We start from the raw sequence: 20,698 nt of genomic DNA, 5'->3' as shown, positions 1-20,698 counted from the left end.
CATCATGAAATGAAAATCTTTCCCCTTAAGGATGTATGTTTTGTGGTCACACTTACCAAATTTGGTTAAATTTAGAGCATTTGTAGTGAAACCCTATATTACCTTTTAAAGTAGCAAACTTTTGTATGGACAAATGTAACCAATAGTCATGATTCACATTTAACATTCTTTTGGAAGCCATGGGAGCCTCGGGACCCAAAGCCAAGGGCCTTGCCTGAAAGCATGCGGGTGCCTGTGTAAAACTATTGCTAGTTACACAGCCGCCCAATATGCCTTTCTGCCACATTAACCAGTAGCAAATTAAAGGGATTGCTGGGAGAAAATTCTCTATTGCTCCCATATACAACTTGCAAGCAGAGGCTCTAGTGGCCCTTTGTTTTAGCCTCTTTTTGATGATGTTCATACAGTGAACAGCCCCAGAAGGCAGAGAACGTGTTTCCCTCTAGAGCAAAGAGCTCTCATGCTTACTGCCCATTATAAAAGATTTGGGTTCCCTAAACTCACAATTCCTCTTATGTAGGGCACAAGTGTCCCCTGGCCTTCTTTCTATCTCCCTATAGGAACTGGGATGTTGGGAACAATGGTAAGAAAATGCTGGTACCCTGGATACTTGACTCTTGCTACTGCCACATGTAATAAAGTCTTTGCCTTTGACCGAGGAGTTGCATGTCCTCTGCCGGTATCTGTAAAATGGTAGCAAGCTACCTTGTTAGCTGGTGAATGAGGTGAACTCTCAGAACGGTCACACTTACTGATAAGAATGTCTGTTAAAGGACCCATAAAGACGAAGGCGTTTTTCTTCTCTGTACGTGATCCCAAGTGGATGGTGCTGGGTTTTAGGCTAGCGTGGTCTCAAGTGTAACGTGTGGATAGGGCACCGCACGGGATGGCCAGACAGCCAGTTCTAAACATAAAGGTAGTGTGAGTCCCACAGAATAATTGATATTTCTCAAAAAGTGTAGGAGATTGTCTTTTTACGGGGACTTGGTGCACATGAGGACAAAAAGGATCCTTCGTCTGATTTGGGCTTTGCCTCTTGTGGCTCAGATTCTCAAGAAAAACATTATCTAAGTTCTCCTAGAGCACATGCTATGTGCAGTGACTCTTAGAGTCAGCAGAAAACCCTAAGCCTCGTCTTGTAATGACAGCTCATTCTAGCCTAGTGCCCCCCAACTTCCACCCCATGCCAGGATGCCGAAGTCAACATTGCGACAAGTGAAAGGATGGTGGCCTGTCTTCATATCCACCTTCCTAGTGTGGACATGCCTTGAAGAAGTGATCCCACTGGACTAGACAGAAACGTCTTGCTCTTCACCCTGAATGGTTCCATTGAGGCCATACCATATGCTTAGAGGCATATGGCCCTTACATGTAGCTTAAGAATTTTTACATGCCATTCAGGGAAAGGCCCAAACTGTCCATTTCTATGTCTTTTGCCAGAACAAATAATGGGAGAGACAAAGGGAACTCATGTCGGAGAGATACAAACAAAAAGCATACAGGAGCCTTCATGATTTTGTTCTTTGCAAGCAGACAAAGAGGTTTTCTCTTTGGATGGGTTTGGCCAGCCTGTGAGGCTTAAGCTGCCACTGCCCCAACCCACCCTGCCTGGAGAGTGAGAATAACTTTTCTTCCCCTAAAAACCCAAAGAATTAAAAACCTAGAAACTGAATGAGGGCCTAGTCCAATTAGTCAGATTGAAAACAGACTCTGATTTCTGATTAAGAGAAGACAACCCAGGGAAAGAGAGATAGACATGTTTGTTACGGGAACAGAGATTTGGCATCTGTTTTTAGTTCTGACTCTGGAGAAGACCATAAGAAGCAATGGGTTCCCATTAGGATACTAACATGTACTTACTGTATAAACCATTTATGCCAGTTATAGTTAGACGTATTATTCAATATGGAGCATAAATATGTCTCCAAAATGTCAGTTTATTACTGCCTTTGGGTCATTTTTAGAGTGACCATTTCAAGTAAAGGTAGAAGAATAATGCTGGTTCTGTCACACCTAAAAACCTTAAGGTCCTTGGGACGCCTGGGTGGCTCAGTCGGTTGGGCAGCCGACTCTCGATTTTGGCTCAGGTCGTGATCTCGGGTTCCTGGGATTGAGCTCTGCCTGGGGCTCTGCACTCAGCGGGGCGTCTGCTCCAGGATTCTCCTTCCCCATCCCTTCTACCCTTCCCCCACTCATGTGCTCGCTCTCTAAAATAAATAAATAAATCTTAAAAAAAAAAAAAAAAAGACCTCAGGAGAGTGCACCTGGGTGGCTCAGCCATTAGGCATCTGCCTTCAACTCAGGTCATGATCTCAGGGTCCTGGGATCGAGCCCTGCATCGGGCTCCCTGCTCGGCAGGAAGCCTGCTTTTCCCTCTCCTACTCCTCCTGCTTGTGTTCCCTCTCTTGCTTTGTCTCTTTCCGTCAAATAAATAAATAAAATCTTTAAAAAAAAAAAAAGACCTTAAGGTCCTTGTGATTTTCCCAAGAGTCATGATTGTATGTTATCTTTCTAAATTAAACGAAAAAAAAAAAAAAACCCACGTCAGTCAGTTTGTACAGAATATAAACATAATTAGAAAAGAAAGAATGCAGCATTAAATGTGTCTTCCTAGATAAATGAAAGGAGAGCTTTACATAGGCAGTAAGAAAGATGCTAAGCCATATCATATTTTGTATACATAGCATTAAATGCAGTAGTAATATTATGTTTGAGAAATAGCAGGCATCGCAATATGGAAAGACCACTTAAGCCCACATGTCTTATGAGGTAAATAAAGTTCAGGAACTCTTCAAACTGCCAGGCTGATATGAGGCCTGGCCCAGATCACTTTCAGCTGTCTAACATGTGTTCCTCACTGATGGCACCTGCCCAACACGAAAATGAGCTTTCCTGATTAAGTCATCCCACAAGCCCGGGAGCTGAGCTCTGTGGAGTAGGTCATTCGCGGAGATGAATGACTTCTAGCTTCCTAAGAGGTTTCTGTGCGACAGTTGTGCTCATGGCAGGGGTAAGGACTTCAGAGAAACACCCCAGGATTGGAGGCAATTACAGAGCCCGATTCACGGCTGGGAAATGCTGGCACCTGGCAGATGGTGCTGGCAGGAAGTGGGCACCGGGCAGGCCCCGTTTCAGCGCCGCCTGAGGAAGGCTCAGAGTTGGGGCGAGGCACTGCACTTGGCTCCTCAGCCACTTTGCACCTGTTCGTGAGGAGGTCACACGATCTTGTCACCCAGGCACCAGGGATTTGCCTTTCTCTAACCTTCAGAGTTAGTGTTATTGTCTTGTCCCTACACTTGAGGAGAAAAGACATCAGTTCTCATTTCCACCACACACACACACACACACACACACACACACACAAGCAAAGTGATGAAATTCTTTTCTGTGAAGAAGTTGAGTGAACAGAATGCAATGAGGTCAACTGATAAAAGAATATCATTTGGTTATTCCTCCTGGAGTGTAGAGTTTGAGAAAAAATTTGGGATTTGGTGCCACAGGGCACCAAGGTTACTCCTGAGAGGGCCTGAGAGAAGAAGTGTTTGCTCTAACTGAGCGCCTTGGAATATGAGAGCTCATGCTGGAGTCCCCACAGGCTGTGTTATGTTCACCTTCCTTCCAGGCTTCTGGTCGCTGAGCCTGAGGGACAGTTGAAGATGGCTAAGAAATGCCTCTCCACGCTCTGACTCATGCGCCAGGGGAGTCTGCCGTTGTGTTTCCAGTGAGGCAAAGGAGAATAAGAAGCTAAGGCAGGAAGCTTCATGGTGAAATAATGTGAAGAAGAAAAGAGGAGAAAATCCTAGGCAGTGAAGCAAAGAGACTCTTTACACTGGGAGGGTCAGGAACTACGACTGAGCGGACATCTTGTGCTCCCTGACGTGATGGAAAGCCAGATATAGCTTTGTGTAAAAAGGGTAAATAAGGAAACCCCAGCAAGTCTGGGCACACAAGTGTCAAGGCCACAGCTGTGCCTGTTTCTGCTGTTGGCTTTGGGAAGAAGACACAAATTAGTGCACTTGAGGGGTCCTGGTGTAGGGGTGATGTGTAGACCAAGGGTCCGGTCGTGAGTGTTGCGTTCCTGGAGCACAAATCCTGTGTGTGAGACTTTGCAAATCCAATCTAAGGCTGCACCCAGTTGTCTTCATGTAGGTTCCTCCAAAATCTGAGCCAGACGCCAAAACTTGTGCAGAGGTAGTTTGTATAGAAATGTCATCTCAGGGAGCAGAAGGCAGGACGGGAGAGTAACATGGAGAAAGAGGAAAAGTCAACACAAGAATGCATGATGGCATTGTCTCTTTGATTCCCCTGGAACCTTTGAGGGAGTTTACAAAGTGCATCTCAGAACCGTCTGCCCCGGGTGACATGGGGAGGTGTTTATTCACTGGTTCCAGATTCCCCTTGGTCAAGAGTGACCCCATGGCACTAACTCCCAAGACTGGCTGGGTTGTGCATGTCCGAGTGCACAGTGGATTCCTGGGACAGTTGAACCAGACATCTGAGATGTCCGGGGCAGGAAGCAAGGGATCCCTTTTGAAGGGCAAGTTGAGGCCATGTCCAGGTGCACCTGTGCAGAGCTGCTCCCAGCCTGCGGGGAACAGGACCCGAGCAGCTGGGGCTGAAAACTGAGGAGCAGCTGAGAGGGTTTGGGCGTGGGTCAGGAGACGGGTGAGTACGCCAGCTCCTACAGGAAGGCCTTTCCTGCCCTTCTGTCTAGAAAGAAAGTGATGAAATAATGTCTTGGAGTGTCTTTGGCCTTTCAAGTCTATAGTTCTTGAAGAGGAACAAAAAACTTGCTGAAACTGTCTGGATTAACTAAATCTGAATGGACACAGCAAATCACAATAAGAGCGTTTTTCTCCAGAAGGCATCTGCCAGCTGTAGACAACGTGTCGAGCAAAACAGAGCTACTGTTGGTGTCTCCTTCGAGAAAAACAGACCTAACGTGGGTGGTTGTGATATACTCTGAACTTGGGCTCTGAGGAAAGTCTGGTGAAGAGTCAAGTTTACCGATCCGTAGTACCGAGACCATTGCGAGGTCTGTGGTAGTTTTTGTGATGACTTAGGAGATCTTATTAAGGATGAAACTCCAGAAGGGCTGCCTGCGTCTCTTCATTCGCTTGAGATTCAGAACCAGGAGAAGGTGTGCGGAGTCTTTCAAAGGAGACTCGGCTTCAGACAGAATGTTGAGGTGGGTCAGGTTTTCTTAGCCCTTCTCTGCCCACAGTCCCTGCTAACATCCCCACACTCACTCCCCCTGCACCACATTCCACCTCCGGGGACCCAGGACCCCAGCCCAGATGGCTCAGGTGCCCCCAGGCTGTCCTCTGGGCAGTTTTTAGTGCTATTTACTGTGTTCCTAGACGCTAGGCAGGAATCGAGTGCGAGAACACCCCACTCTGTAAATCCTCCCCTCCTGTCACCCTCCGGGGTCCAGGACGCACCATGATGGCTGCGTCTAGGCTGCGATGATTTGAAAGTGTAACTTCCATCCGTTGTGCCAGACGCCTTTAATGTTCTGCTTCAGAGCCTGTCAGCTTCCTGGTGTCCTGCTCTGGGTCCCCATGGGCTCTGACCAGCTCCCAGCTCCCAGCCAGGCCCCTGTGTCAACACCACTGCGGGACCCACGAGGCACCCATGCTTTGGAATGTACAACCCGCAAACGCAGGAGGCGAGCCTTCGACCGAGTGGAGCCTGCGATACATTCTTCCTGCCTTCCCGGCTCCGTTCCAGGCCTGGTTCTGAGCTGGTTCCTCCAGCTTCTTGGAGGAGGGGTCTGTGGGTCGAACGCTCACACCCCGCCGCAGAACGGTCTTGTCCATGTTGGCTCTTGTCCTCCTCAGCCTCAGTCCCCTTGTACCTCATGCCTTCCTGTGATTGTACTTCATGATAAAATAATGGCTCATTCATTCTTCAATGAAGATTTCCATAAGCTGCCTACTGTGCCAGGAACTGCCGAAGACACTACAGATAGGAAGATATTTTATATTCGGTGACTTAGCCCGCGTCCGGTATTTTCCCAGAAGCCATAAGGCTTCATACTCATTCTTGGAGGCCAAGAAATCCCGGCCCCCATGGTCTAGAGCTGGGCTTGCAGAGCTGGGCATTGGGGGGTGGGTGCCCAGAGGGGCTGGAAGCAAATCAGTCCTACAAAAGGGCACAGTGAAGAGACAGGGGAGGGAAGCCAGGGACAGAGCTCCACGAGCAGGAGACAGCCGCCAGCGTGGGAAGAGGCACATCTGAGAGGAGGAAACAGATCACGTCAAGAAGGTCGGGAACCGAATGAAGGATTAACGTGGATTGAGACATGGAAGAGGAGGCAAAACAAGGCAAAAACCATTCAGGGCCAACTCCTGAAACGGTATCAGGAGCTCCTTCCTCATGGGTCCGGGGCCTCCAGAAAATTTTATTTTAAGGCTTTGTCATCCCTCAATAATTCATTTAGCATGCTATTATGGATTGGGGTTGGTACTTCAGAAAATTCACAGTTCTTGGAGGAAAACAAAGACTCCACACAAACACGTGAAGCGAGGAGAGCTTTCACATGTGGGCTGGCCAAGCTGCTTTCCCGCAGAGCCGCCGCGTCCGGCCGCACTTGCTGTGGTGAGGAGAGCATTCTGTCCCGCTGCCACGGCCAGCCACATGTGGCTGCTGGGCGCTCGACATGTGGTTAGCGTGACTGGGGGACTGGATTTTTAATTATAGCTCGTTCTACTTAATTTCAATCTAAATAACCATATGTGGCTAGTGGCTAATGTTTCAGACGGTGCAGTCCTAGAGGACCCACGAGCCGGGTCTCCGGAACGAGGAGGCGCCGTCCAGGCTATGAGGACGGTGGACAAAGGGTCATTGCGAACAACAGCAGGGCTTGGAGATCAGTGTCTGTTCATTAGGCTTGTGGTAGAGCAAGTGACAAAGAGGCTAGAACTGTGTGCGGAGGCTGTGTGCGACAGGCCCTGTCCCACGTACTTGTCACCATCTACGAAGGTGCACTAAGGTCCTGGCAGATTGCCGTGCACACTACCTGCTTATCTCACCGGTCCCCTCGACAGCTCCGGGGCTAGGTGAATTCGCCCCAGGTGCGGTGACTAAGGCACAGAGAGTTTTCCTAACCTAACCAGCGCAACACAGCTTCTAAGTGGCACAGCCAGGATTTGAACCAGGGGCTGCCTCTACTTTGTCCCTTTACTCCATTTAGCACAACACAGGGAATCCTGCTTCATGTCACTGTAGGCAAGACTGCTGGATCGGGCTTGTTCCTGGGAGAAAGGAGTTGAGAGGACAGACCAGGAAGATGAAGGGAAGGGCGACCCGTGGGACCTAGGCCGGAAAGAGAGGGAAGTAACGATAAGGGAGTTCTTGCGGGGGCGGGGGATGTGTAGAGAGAGCAGGAATAATTGAGACCGAGAGCTGCAGGCAGAGGGAACATGGAGAGCAGAGGGGATTAAGGCTGTGTCAGCCGGCTCTTGGCCAGAGGACCACCGCGGGCATTTTCAGCCCTGGAGCGGAGGGTGCTAATTGGTGGAGAGAACCTCTTGGAAGAGTTCCCACCCGGCACACAGACCACCTCCTGCTTCTCCAGCAGCCAGAGGCCTGGGGCTCCTCCTCCGGGTGAGGAAATGGATTTCTTGGAGACTGAGTCTGCATTTGGGCAGTTCTATTTTTCTAATCTCTGCTGTTGGTGCCTTATTTTTGCTCAGTGAGATAGAAATAAATGCCACTGACATTTAAAAGTGTTGGTAAAAAAAAAAAAAAAAGTGTTGGTAATCCTCAGTTAGGCTGAGCCACATGGAGACGAGGAGGAGGAGGGATGGCGTCGCGTGAAGAAGGCAGACTGCGCCTTCATCTGAGCCTCCCGACAAGACTTCTCTCGGCCTCCCGGGAGATAGAAGTGCACGTGAGACCAAAGTAATTCTGATGTGAAATCAAAGTTATGTACAAGCGAGTCTTATATCCTAAACACAGTTCTGAGAAATGCTGGAAGTTGTCCCGAGCTCTTGTTAAGGAAACTGATTTACGGATGGTGATAGAAATACCATTTTCCGGGCACCTGGGTGGCTCAGTCCTTAGGCATCTGCCTTTGGCTGAGGTCATCATCCCAGGGTCCTGGGATCGAGCCCCGCATCGGGCTCCCTGCTCAGTGGGGAGCCTGCTTCTCCCTCTCCCACTCCCCCTAATGCTTATGTTCCCTCGCTCGCTGTGTCTCTCTCTGTCTAATAAAATAAATAAATAAAATGAATGAATGAATGAACGAACGAATAAATAAATAAATAATAAACCAAAAAGGAAAGGAAGAAAGAAATACCGCTTTCATGAAAATGACCAGTGTAGCTTCTTCCCTCTGGTCTTGTCTAATTCAGTCAGGATAGTCCCCTCTACATTTCTTTCTACATTCCTCCTCTTGAAATCACCCCTTCAGTAATTCAGTTAGCCTCATAAACCAATATAGTGTTTGTCATTCCTCTCAGTCTTGCTCAGTTTTGTTTATTCGCAAGTAGATGTATTTAACTCGTACAGGGACTAGAGGGAGAATTATCCGTGAGAGCACACGCCAGGGGAGAATAGACCCCTGGAATGGGTCTTTATTTGGAAAACAGATGTTCATGTTATTTTTCTCTTTTTATAGCTTTTTTGAGATACTATTTACATTCCACAAAATTTACTCATTTTAAGTGTAGTTTGGTGAGTTGTAGTAAATTAATACAGTTGTGCGAACTGCACTCCAGCCTAGTTTAGAATAATACCGCCACCTCCCCCCAAATCCCTTCCTACCCCGCCTCACCCCCCACCCCATGGCCTCAGGCAGGCCCCCATTGGTTTTCTGATTCTATCGTTTTACCCTTCTGGAAAGTTCATAGAAATGGAATTGTATATAGTTTTTTGTGTGTCTGGCTTCTTTCTTTCATGTAGCATGATTTTCAGGTTTTACCCCTGTCGATGCATCTATCAACTGCACATTCTTTGTTATTCCTGAGTTCTCTATTATGTAAATACACCTCATTGTGTTTGTCTTTTCACCAGTCCTGGGTTGTTTCCGATTGCTGATTATCATAGGAAAGGCTGCTGTGTACCTTTGCATGCAAGTCTTTTTTGTAGTTATATTTCATTAGTCTTAGGTGAATACCTTGAGATAGAATTGCTGGGTTGGTGATTAAGTGTGCATTTATCTTTTTTTTTAAGATTTTATTTATTATTTGTCAGAGAGAGAGAGAGAAAGAGCGAGTGAACACAAGGAGGGGGAGCAGCAGGTTCCCCACTGAGCAGGGAGCCGGATGTGGGACTCGATTCCAGGACCCTGGGATCACTACCTGAGCCAAAGGCAGACTCTTGACCGACCGAACCACCCAGGCATCCCAAGTATGCATTTATCTTTTAAGAAATTGCCAAACTTTTTTTCCAAAGTGGCAATACCATTACATATTCCCATAGCAATGTACAAAAATTTCAGTCACTCCCCGTCTTCACTAACACTTGATATGATCAGCCTTTTTTAATATAGCGTTTCAGGCGGGTACGTGGTGGTATCTTGTTTGTAATTTTCATTTCCCTAATGATAAATTGTATCGGACATCTTTTCACATGTTTATTGGGCATGTGTATATCTTTGGGAAAGTGTCTATCCATATCTTTTGCCCATATTTAAAGATTAAATTGTCTTCTTATTTTTGAGTTGTAAGAGCTTTCTTTAAAAAAAAAAAAAAAACCATATAATATATTTTTATCCCCAGGGGTACAGGTCTGTGAATCGCCAGGTTTACACACTTCACAGCACTCACCATAGCACATACCCTCCCCAATGTCCATAACCCCACCCACCTCTCCCAACCCCCTCCCCCCAGCAACCCTCAGTTTGTTTTGTGAGATTAAGAGTCACTTATGGTTTGTCTCCTTCCCAATCCCATCTTGTTTCATTTACTCTTCTCCTTGTAAGAGCTTTCTATATGTTGTGGATGCAAGTCCTTTATTAGATGTGTGATTGTGAGTATTTTTCTCCAAGTCTGTGGCCTGTCTTTGCATTTTCTTACTGTTGTCTTTTGAAGACTAAATGTTTTTAATTTTGAGGATGTCCAATTTGTTATTTTTTTCTCTCCTGGATCATATTTTTAGTATAATATTTAAGAAATCTACTTAATTAAGGTCAAAAAGCCATTCTCTTATTTTACATCAAGGGTAGAAAACTATTGACTTTTATTTCTTTAAAAATGACCGAGATTCATCCAGATGCCGCAGCTAGGGCGGGGCGGTCTGTTAGTTTTCCGGTTTGGTGGTTGTGGTAATGATGGGCTCAGGAGGCCAGGTGTATCATTGTCACTTTAAATAATTATAACTTGGCTTCATGTGCCTTCTATCACCCATTCTGCTGAGCACTGTACTCAAAACAGTCCTCCTGCCGTTTTGCACCCCCCTCCTCTCTCACCACCGCCCAGGCAGCATTGATCTGTACATAATTGATTCTCAGATTATTGAATTAAATTTAATTGAATCCTCTAAAATTCTGTGCACTTTTTTTTTTTTTTTACTCTGTGCATGAGAAGATGGTGGTGTTTTTAACTGAGGTATAATTGACATACAACATTATATTAGTTTCAGGTGTACAACATGATTTGGTATTTGTATGTGTTGTGAAGTGATGACACTGTAAGTCTAGATAACATTTGTCACCGTACGTGGTTATAAGATGGGTGTCTTGTGATGAACTTTTAAAACTGAGTCTCTTAGCGAATGTCAAATAGGCAATACGGCATTATTAACTGCAGTCGTCATGTTGGACGTTATATCCCACGACTGATTTATTTTATAACTGGAAGTATGTACCTGTTAACTCCCTTCACCCATTTTGCCTGACCCACCACCCCCCGCCTCTGACAACTCTACTCTCTGTACTTAGGAGCTTGTTTGTTTGGTTTTGCTTTGCTTAGAGTCCACATATAATGAGATCATATGGTATTTGTCTTTCTCTGTCTGACTTATTTCACTTAGCATTATGCCTTCCAAGTCCATCCATGTTGTCACAAGTGGCAAGATTTCATTTGTGAATGGCTGAATCATATTCCATTGTGTGTCTGTGTATGTGTGTATGTGTTAAAAAATCACATCTTGGCTGCACCTATTTATACGTATGTGTGTGTGTATGTGTGTGTGTTTAAGTAAGTTCTACTCCCAACGTGGGGTTTGAATTCATGACCCTGAGACCATGAGTAGCATGCTCTTCCTATGAGCCAGCCAGGTGCCACCCCCCTTTTTTAAGTAAATGGCTGCATCAGTTTACATTCTACCAACAGTGTATGAGGATTCCCTTTTCTCCTCATGCTCACAACACTTATTTCTTCTCTTTTTGATAAGATTCAGTCTGACAGTTGTGAGGTGATGTCTTACTGTGGTTTTGTTTTACATTTCCTTGATGATTAGTGATATTGAGCATCTCTTCACATGTTTGTTGGCCACCTTTAGGTCTTTAGAGAAATGTGTATTCAGGTCTTCTGTGAGTTTTTGTTTTTGTTCTTTTAATCAGGTTGTTTATTTGCTCTTAAGTTGTGTGAGCTCTTTATTTACTTTGGATACTAATCCCTTGTAAAATATATGATATGCAAATGTTTTTTTCCCTTTCAGTGGTTTGCCTTTTTATTTCACTGATGGTCTCCTTTGCTGTACAAAAGCTTTTTAGTTTGACATAGTCCCACTTGTTTATTTTGGCTTTTGTTGCCTTTGCTTTTGGTGTCAAATGTTTACTGGCTGAATCCTGAGCCAGCTGACCAGGAGGGAGAAAGAGGACCTTCAGAGCTTCCTTTCCACCTACGCCTGAGCAATCCCAGCACTCACACCAAATACCTTATTGAAGCCATACGCAGTTGTCCTTTTCAGCTCTGGGACTGTGTTTGGGTTCTGTCTCACATACATCCCTTGGTCTCAGACGTTCTTAGTGGTCTCCCTTGGTCTGCTGCCTCTTGCCTTTCTGCTGGATTTGTTCTTCCCCCACCCTTTTCACTTCTAGGTTCTGTTGGCTACTCTTCCGGACTTTTAAATCCTCTTCTCTACAGATGTTGCCTCTCGTTTTGCTCAAGTGGCGTCCATTGGACACAGAGATGCAGCAAGTGGTACCTGGATCCAGAAAACACGTCTCAGCCACAGTTGGGAGCCTCACTCCTCCACTTCTCTGAGCAGGAGCTGGGCACAGACTTGCCTCTCCTGCCCACATCATTCTGTCCATTGTTGAGATAGCTAACATGTGCCTGATACTCATGTCTCCATCTCTACCTTGCTGAGCCTCATCAGATGTAATAACCAGCAGCCTTGCAGAATCTGATGCTTAGCTCTCTTTTTTCCAATTTCTGGTCTTGGTTTTATTTTTCTGCTATGGCAGCTCAGTGGCTGTCCAGTTGGTGGCTGCTTTACTTGGCTCCATTTACATTAAAGCAGGTGCAATGCTCATATCCCAAAATATAGGGCTGGAGGAGACCTTAGAGATGTAATCATGAGCCCCTACAGATGTTTTCCTGGAAATCTTTGTGATTCTTTTCATAGGCTTAAAAATTTTATTTTTCACAGATACTTTTCTGCCCAGTTTCTTGTTAATTGCCGTAATTTCAAAAACAAAAAAAAAGTGATAATAATAATGTAACTCAGAAATTTCTGACATCTATGGCATTTCTTCTTTCGTGGCTGTGCCTTTGTCCTCCTGTCTCACCTTTCCTTCTCATTTTCCAGTTCTCTTTCCAGAAAGGCAGGCACAAGTGTTTCTCTTTAGGAAATAAATGCTCAGATTACCCGCAAACATTTTTCTATGAAAATGCAACTGAAGAGATACAAAGAGGAAGTAATTCTAGGTATAATGTTCTTATCAACCCCTTTGTAAAAAAAAAACCAAAAAAACAGAGGCTTGGGGCGCCTGGATGGCCAAGACAGTTAAGCATCTGCCTTCAGCTCAGGTCATGATCCGGTCCAAGCTCCAGCCCTGCTCAGCAGGGAGTCTGCTTCTCTCTTTCTCTCCCTCTGTCCCTCCTCAGTGCTTGTCCCACCCCCCTCTCTCAAATGAATAAATACAAAATGCTAAAAACAAAACAAAACAAAAAACAGAGGCTTTTCTGGGCTGATTTTTTCCAGGCAGCAGGACACTTGCACCAGAAATACTCTCCCCTTGCTGGCGTTCCTGATCAGCTCTTTGATTTGCCATTTCTTTTGCCCCATCGCAGCAGAATATATTCTTTCTGGGGAGCCCATTTAAAAAATAAACAAACAAAAGAACAAATACTAGTAGAAATAGAATGTGACCTTCTCATAGAGTAAGTGGTTTCTGAGAAGTCAGTGTCTTTTAGCAGAGTATTCTAAAGCTTTGATCGATGGGTTGCTTAAATCTCAGGTCACCGAGAAAGTTGTCTCCAATATTCTTGCTTTTGTGTGCTTAGTACAGAATATGGACTCCTGAGGAGCCAACATTTTACTTCCTGGAAACTGAATTATAGTCTAAATGCACAGGACAAGGATGCTCTTTGGAGTAAATCTGACATATTCATTCGGCAGCAAATGGTCACTTACTGATTTATTTTTTTTATATAAATGCAGATTTCTACATGGCGTGTTTGCAGAAAATTAAATGCACCGGGAGTTAAATATTTCATGAGTGACTCCCCTGTTTTGCTGGTAAATCCTTTGTAGTGCAAAATGCATATCAGCAAGTAACTGAGATTTGTTCTTTACATGAAATCGCCTCCAGCTGGAATGAAGGATTCCCAGCTATTTAGTTTATGATAATATACCTTACCCGGCACTGATAACAAGTGGAGAACACAATTCTTCATGTCACGTCGGTCTCCTTTCGTCGTTTTCATGGTCCTATTGTGATTATACAGAGCCTGGATGCCTAGCAAAATACATTTTAAATATTTCCTGTGTAGATGATTGTCATCTGTGACATGGCAGGAGTTGATGTCCCTCGGATTCGATAAATCTGGGCCTTCTGCCTCCTCACCCCCATACCCAGGCTCATGTTGGGGGAAGGCTCACGCTATAGAAAAGAGTGACTCAGAAATGCAGCGAGGAGGAAGGCAGAGGCGGCGGCTGTGGGCCTCCAACACCCACACTGGTGGTGGGCCTTGCTCACCACCAGCCTCCTGCAGCCTGGCTCGTCCCCGATATGAAACAGTAAGATGGCCCTCCCATAGAATGTCGCTTTTGACAGTCCTCCCAGACCTGCTGTGTACCTTCAGATCGGCTGTGACTCACGCATGCTCTCTGCGGCAGAGTGCTCACGAGGCTTCCCGGGAGTCGTTGACTACTTCTGGTTAATGGGTTAATGAGCAAGAGACATGTGTGTATCACCTCTGAATGGAAGCAGTTTAGAGCAGGAGAATCCGGGGACTGTGGAAGTCACCTGTTGAGATGGCAACATCACAAAATGGCGGAGCAGAAGCCCCTGCAGGCCACCCTGGACATTAACACGAGTGAAGAATAAACTGTACTTTTGCCAAGGACTGAGACCTCTGGGTTAGTTACTCCCTGAAGTCAGGCTAATTCTCTTTCCCGTTCTTCTCCCAGACTCACCTCCAGGCCCGAGAGAAGGGGAGCACACACTGAAATTTTGAACCATGCCTTGCATCTCCACTTAGAATGGTTCTTATCATTAAGCAAGAATATCGTTTTATAGGGGGCGACTGGGTTAGGTTTAAGCCTCTGCCTTCAGCTCAGGTCATGATCTGGGGGCCCTGGGATTGAGCCCCGCATCGGGCTCTCTGCTCAGCGGGGAGCCTGCTCCCCCTGCCTCTCTCTGCCTGCCTCTCTGCCTACTTGTGATCTCTCTGTCAAATAAATAAATAAAATCTTAAAAGAAAAAAAGAATACGTTTTATAAATCCTGGCTTCTTGTCTTTGAAATGTGACTTTTTTTTTAAGCGGGTAGCCTGCTGGGCATCCAAAATGTTATTATCTACCATTAAACGGCTGCCATTTTGCCATGTATTGTTTACTTGACAAATGGATAAGACATAGCCCATTTAGAATACGAATATCCCATAAGACCTTTATGCTGAAGGTTTAATAAACCATTTCTGATCCTTACATCTTCTCAGTGATACTTATAGAAAACCTCAGTTTACAAGAAGGAAAATAGAGCTGGAGCGTGTTTCAGCAGCTTGACGAATGTTGCCAAATAGATTATTGTCGAGACCTGTGTTCAGAATGAAATTTCCGTTTCTCAGGCTTCACCTTTAGAACAGTTCCCTATTTTCAATTTCTTAAAATTGGAACTTTCTCTTTCCTAATCTGAAGGTAACCACCTGGGAGGAGAACCTTTCAATAGAAGCGTAGACTTGTCTTGGCTTCCTTCTTCCTCCTCCCGCTTCTTCATGTTCCGTGTTTGCTATGAGAGTGAGTGGATCCAAGCTGACGCCAAGACTGAGCTCAGAGTTCTAGTCTGATTCATGAAGATGGGAAGGTAGGAGGGATAGACTAAGAACATTGACTCCCTCTCAACCTGTTTGCTAGCTCCATTTTTGCTTTTCTGCGTTAGCAATAGATATATTGTCTAAGACCCTAAATTAGGCATAATCCACCATTACTGTAGTGTAAAGAAATTCGTTTGATGTCAGTGGTAACCATCTTCAGTATAAGTGTGGCATGAGAAATGGGCCTTTCGGCTGTACCAGTATGCATACAAGTAAGCATATCCAGGAAAAGAGAGAACGATAGATCATTTTAGAGGGAAAGCCTCCATCACCAGACTATTCGTTTAGAATTCTTGTGGTTCCAGCCATAATCTCCTAAGGGGATGTGTGCAATGGAATCTTCAGTTCCCTTAAATGTGGACATGAAGGCCTTTTTGGTTACAAGAAATAGCCTGTCTCAGTTTACCCTATTGATTGTTCCAGATATCTATGGCTATGTAACAAATCACCCCCAAATTTTGCCACTTGAAGCAACAATTTATTGGTTTTTATAATTCCAAAGGTTTGTTACCCCTGAGATAGTTAACATCTGGTTCTCTGTTCTCAGATGTTTCTTCTGCTACATGTGGTTTAAGAAGTCACTTGCTCAGCAGCTTTTATCTGAGAGCTCAGTTGGGCCCAGCAAGTCCAGGATGGTTTTTCGTCTCCCTAGGGCCTCCTCCCACTGGCTTCCCATCATGCAGTAGCATAGCTCAAGCTTCCCAGAGGGAACTTAGGAGTGCCCGAGCCCCGGTGTGCAAATGCTCACCACACCTGTGGTTGTGTAATTCTTGCTAGAATCCCATTGGCCAAAGTAACTGACACGGCCAAACCCAGAGTCGTCGTGAGAGGGGACAAGGGGGTATGGATGCCGTGAGGAGCGCCTCCCATGGGCCACCCACGGAACAGTCCACCTAGCACATTAACGCAGGCTTGTTTTAGTCCATAAGATGGAAGACGCTTCAACCACAACCACTATTCTGGTCAACCTCACGGAGAACTGGACCACTGCCTGGGATACTAAGAGTTGTAGAGGCCTGGTTAGCACAGTACAGGAGGAGTGGGTTCTCGTTCTCACCTGTCAGGTGTTCCATGATGCTGCAGTCACTGGGCAACAGTCTGTTCCTGTTTCTACAGATTTTCTTGCTACGCACTGGCTTCCTTCTGCTCTTGACACCTCGTCTCCTCTGCTGACTCATGGTTCCTCAGGCCGCCTTGCTTCTGTGGTCTTCAGCCTTTGTTCTCACTCCAAATTATTGACTCACTCTCCCTTTCTGCCTCATATCTACCCTCTCCCTGAGAAACAAGTCTGTCACCACTCTGTCGGTCACTCCTCGGGCCTTTAAAACAGCCTTGTCATCTCAACAGGCTCAAACATGGCTGCTCCCTTGGTCGTACACCCACCCCTGACTCTTCTCACCTCGGTCAGGGTGATGGGGTCAATGCAGAAGGGCATGCTGATCAGAGCAAGCATGTGGAGAGGAATAGTGCCCCCTCCATTCATAGTTCACTGTCATTGGATTTGGAGGTGGGAGCAGAAGCACGGTGTGAGAAGCTCGGGTCCCTTTGTCACTTACTGCTTCCGTCCTTCCGTCTGCAGTCAGCTCTGTCACCCCTGGGGCTGAGCATGCCGGCTGTCGTCACATAACCAGCTGCACAAGTGTGGGACAGGTGCATCCTTGGTCAGGGTCACTGGTAGTCTCAGCCCTATGGACTTTGCATTAAGCGTGCTTTATCCTTTGTCTTAGATCTTTCAATTAGATCATTGTCTACTACTTCTTTTCTGGTCATTGGCTGTGCTAAACGGAGGAAGTGTGAAAAAGAAAATATCCAAATAGTTCCATGTGATGCAAAAAGCTAGATCACGTTAAAAGGCGTTGGTATTTTTGATGCTCTAACTTCAGTGACTTATAAAGGTTTATAAAAGGCTTTTCTAAATTCAAGAGATCCTTAAAATATTGTTTTATATATGTCTACACTTCTTATGCCTGTACTATCTCTAGAAGGATGTGCAAAACTTGGTAGTAAAACTCCTCTCGGAGAGAAATGGGGTTGCTAGGGTTGCTTATGTTGAATTTATGGTCTTTTGTACCTTACGAATGTTGTATGGGCATATAGTGGGCATATAGTGCCTACTTTTAATTTATAATTAACTTTTCTAAAGCGTGTCTAGTCTGCATGGTCCTAACTAGCAGCTCCTTTGAAAGGCCAGAGCCGGCATGTGGCGCAGTTCCAGCTGACAGTAGTCATGTGGGATGCCACCTGAAGAGGCCCCTGAAGTCCTGCTCCGAGCGACACCGTGAAGATCTTCTGTGGATATTCAGAATCCATTAGTGATGTGTTTTTTCTCAACATCAGTGGTAAACCTGGTGATTCTGTTTGTTTATTAGCTATCGTGCCAGATAAGAACCTATGAGAGGGAGAGAAATGCTAAGGGCTTTTCAGGGTGTGGCAATGTGAGAGGGCTGGATGCTCCAGAACTTTCCAGAACAGGGACTCTGGGTCTCGCACTTCACACACCAGTGGGTGCCCTGAAGCAGGTGACTTTACCATTCTGCCTCTCGTAAATTGGGAATCGTAATAGGATTTACCTTTTGGGGTTGGTGAGATGAGATAAGTGAATGCATGGAGCCAACTCAGTGCCATTCCTGGTACCTGGTTGGTGCTCAATGAGTAATAGCCATTGTGATTGGATTTCCGCCCCCTTCTCATCTACTAAATGGGCACAGTCCCTGCTTTCCTATCTTCTGAGGTTTTTATGAATATCAAAGATGACCAGTTAAAGTGCTCTGAGGAATCAAGATTTGAACTATTACCAAGATGTGTTCTATCATTGATTATTTGGATAAAAACACCTGCTAACTGTCCACCTTTCCTTACATACTATTCTAGGTTCTAGCTACCAGATTCCTTGTTGAAACTCTTTGGGACATCCCTCTGGGCTAGCGCCAAATTAGAAACATGTTCCTTGGTGTTCCATAAAATTTAGCTTGTTATTTGAAGAGACAAAATCCCAGACCACTTTTCCTGAAGTGTTCTCATGGTAATGTAGCTGTGTAGATGTAAGTGCGACTTCGCAATTAAGCAAAGTCGTTGTCCATTTCTCATGGACCTTCCTTCCGTAGTCTCAGACTTGAAATCTGAGTTGAGAAGTGCAAGCATGGGCTAGAATGGACGTCATTCTAATGGCAAATATTTAACAAAATATAAAGTAACCATCCCCAAGTTGACAGCTGAAAAAACGCCTTTCATAGCCAAAATAATGTCACACTCAGTTAGTGAGGCCGGACACTGATGGGTCACCAGAGCAATAATGAGTGTGCCCAAGGGCATCCAGTCACATTAGCATATTTGTTTATTGGCTTAGAGAATAGATCGTGTTACAGTCGGCATCGAACCACCCATGTTGGGATGTGGAAAAGCACAAACAGACCAGAATGAAACTGTGAGTGGTGCATGGCCTTCCAGTTCTGAAAAAGAGCTGATATATTTTCTTAATTAAAATAATTTCATCTTTTACTTGAGAGGAGAAAACAAAGATTTTGTCTTCTTCTGAATGACAAGACTTCATAAGTGAATAACAGGAGAACTATGTTTTTTGGGCTTAATATGAAACTTTTGTCAAAACTTCACGTTTTTCTTTTTAAATGTATGGTAAATAATGCGGTGATTAATATGATTTTTAGGCCAAAAGAAGTAAGGGAACCTTGACTTGTATTTCTTGTCTAATGAAGGAAAGTTTACTGAAGAAAAAAGAGATGTTCCTTTCCCTTCTGTTTCAGAGGTTCTGTAGGTAATTTGTGAAGAGTTGCTTTGAGTGGAGTTAAATGAAGGGAAATATTAAAAGGTCTTTCTCTTTATCGATACTCTGGGGTCATTTTAGCAATATATGTGGTTTTAAGTGTCAGCATGAATTATATTCTGAACTTGGACCTGCCATTTGTCTCGTTTGATCATGCTCTAAAATATCTGTGCAGGGGCCTCTGGGTGGCACAGTTAGGCCTCTAACCCTTAGTTTCAGCTCAGGTCGTGATCTCAGGGTCGTGGGATCCAGCCCTGGGTTAGGCTCCCTCTCAGTGGGGAGTCTCCTTGAGATTCTCTCTCTCCTCCCTCGGCCCCTCCCGTTCATGCTCATGCTCTCTCTCTCTGAAATAGATAGATAAAATCTTTAAAAAATAAAAATATAAAAATAATAAAATGTCCATGCAAGTAGTTTTTGTAAATTTCAAGCTGTATGGCATTAACATATACCCTTCAGCCCTGACAAAACATGAGGCTGCTATTTCAAATTGGGGTTTTATTCATTTAATGAAATTGCATAAACAGTTTGGTTTTAACTCATGATTCTCAGGTAAGAGGGAATGACCAGCATTTTGCAAGGCAAACCACCAGACAGATGGGCTGCTAGCTGGGCAGGGCGTTGACATCAATACTGAGAGCTTAGGAGCGGTGGTTTTTTTCTTTGTGAGACATGCACAGCACATCACTCTTACAGAAAGAGAGCTCAATTTTCTGTAGCTGTATTTGATTTTCACTTTGACTGAGTGCTGGGGACCTAATGCTGTCCTTAGGCACTGAGTTTTTCACCTCTGATGGCATACGTAGGAGGAGTGGGTGATTTTCCACGGGCAGGAGTCAGAGGCTGGGCAGGACAGTCTCTCTATCCTCCCCAAACAGAACCCACACTGGAGACAGATTTGTGGCTTTCGGTGCAGTTAGCTCATGACTTCTGAAGAAAGACTACATCTAGTTCATGACCTCCTCTCGTTGTGAGGATTTACTCATGTCTCTTTAAGTAAGTACCTTCTCAATTTTTCTTAAAATTTGAATTTCTTTCTTTAGGCGACACTGCGATTTAATGGCAATATCTTATTCCCTGTAGACTCTGAAAAGGTAAAGCAGGAGGAAGGATGCTTGTTTTTTAATGAAACTAACAGTTTTCTCTGTTGGGAGGATGGCTGGTTAAGGCATGCAGGCAAAGTAAATCATCAGTTAAGGACTTGGAAATTGTGGGTAGCTGCTTAAGATCTCATGGGCATTGCAATTTTTCTGTACGTCTTTTAGAAAGTATTTTAGTTCTCCTGCACCCCTTCGGAGAGCTAGACACGTACATGGGATGCACTTGACTAGGCTTACAGAAATCAGGCAGGTGAGCCATTCGTTTTCTCCGTGTTTGAGTCTGGAGTTCTGTCTCCATATGCCTAGTATGTAGCATCAACCTGTTTTAGTGCCATTTATTTGCATTTTCTGTGAAGCTCATGTGTAAATTCAGAATTCGCATTTCAA

General features: G+C 45.0%; 1 protein-coding gene across 19 annotated transcripts in view; it reads left to right on the top strand.

The window, feature by feature from the left end:
• Positions 1-20,698, top strand: part of NRCAM (neuronal cell adhesion molecule) — a 129,533-nt gene that overhangs the window by 38,139 nt on the left and 70,696 nt on the right. Inside the window, exon 1 of one of the 19 annotated variants that reach the window (XM_032873395.1) lies at positions 19,917-20,207. The exons of the other annotated variants lie outside the window; for them this stretch is intronic. The gene's annotated coding sequence lies outside the window, so the exon portion shown is untranslated. Of the gene's footprint in view, positions 1-19,916; positions 20,208-20,698 lie in introns of those variants that run through there. 19 annotated transcript variants of the gene reach the window in all.

This window comes from Lontra canadensis, unplaced genomic scaffold (assembly GCF_010015895.1).
Source record: "Lontra canadensis isolate GAN:19392208 unplaced genomic scaffold, GSC_riverotter_1.0 scaffold48, whole genome shotgun sequence".
Taxonomy (NCBI): domain Eukaryota; kingdom Metazoa; phylum Chordata; class Mammalia; order Carnivora; family Mustelidae; genus Lontra; species Lontra canadensis.
The sequence above is the reverse complement of the archived record's forward strand: the minus strand, read 5'-3'. Positions and strand labels throughout refer to the sequence as shown.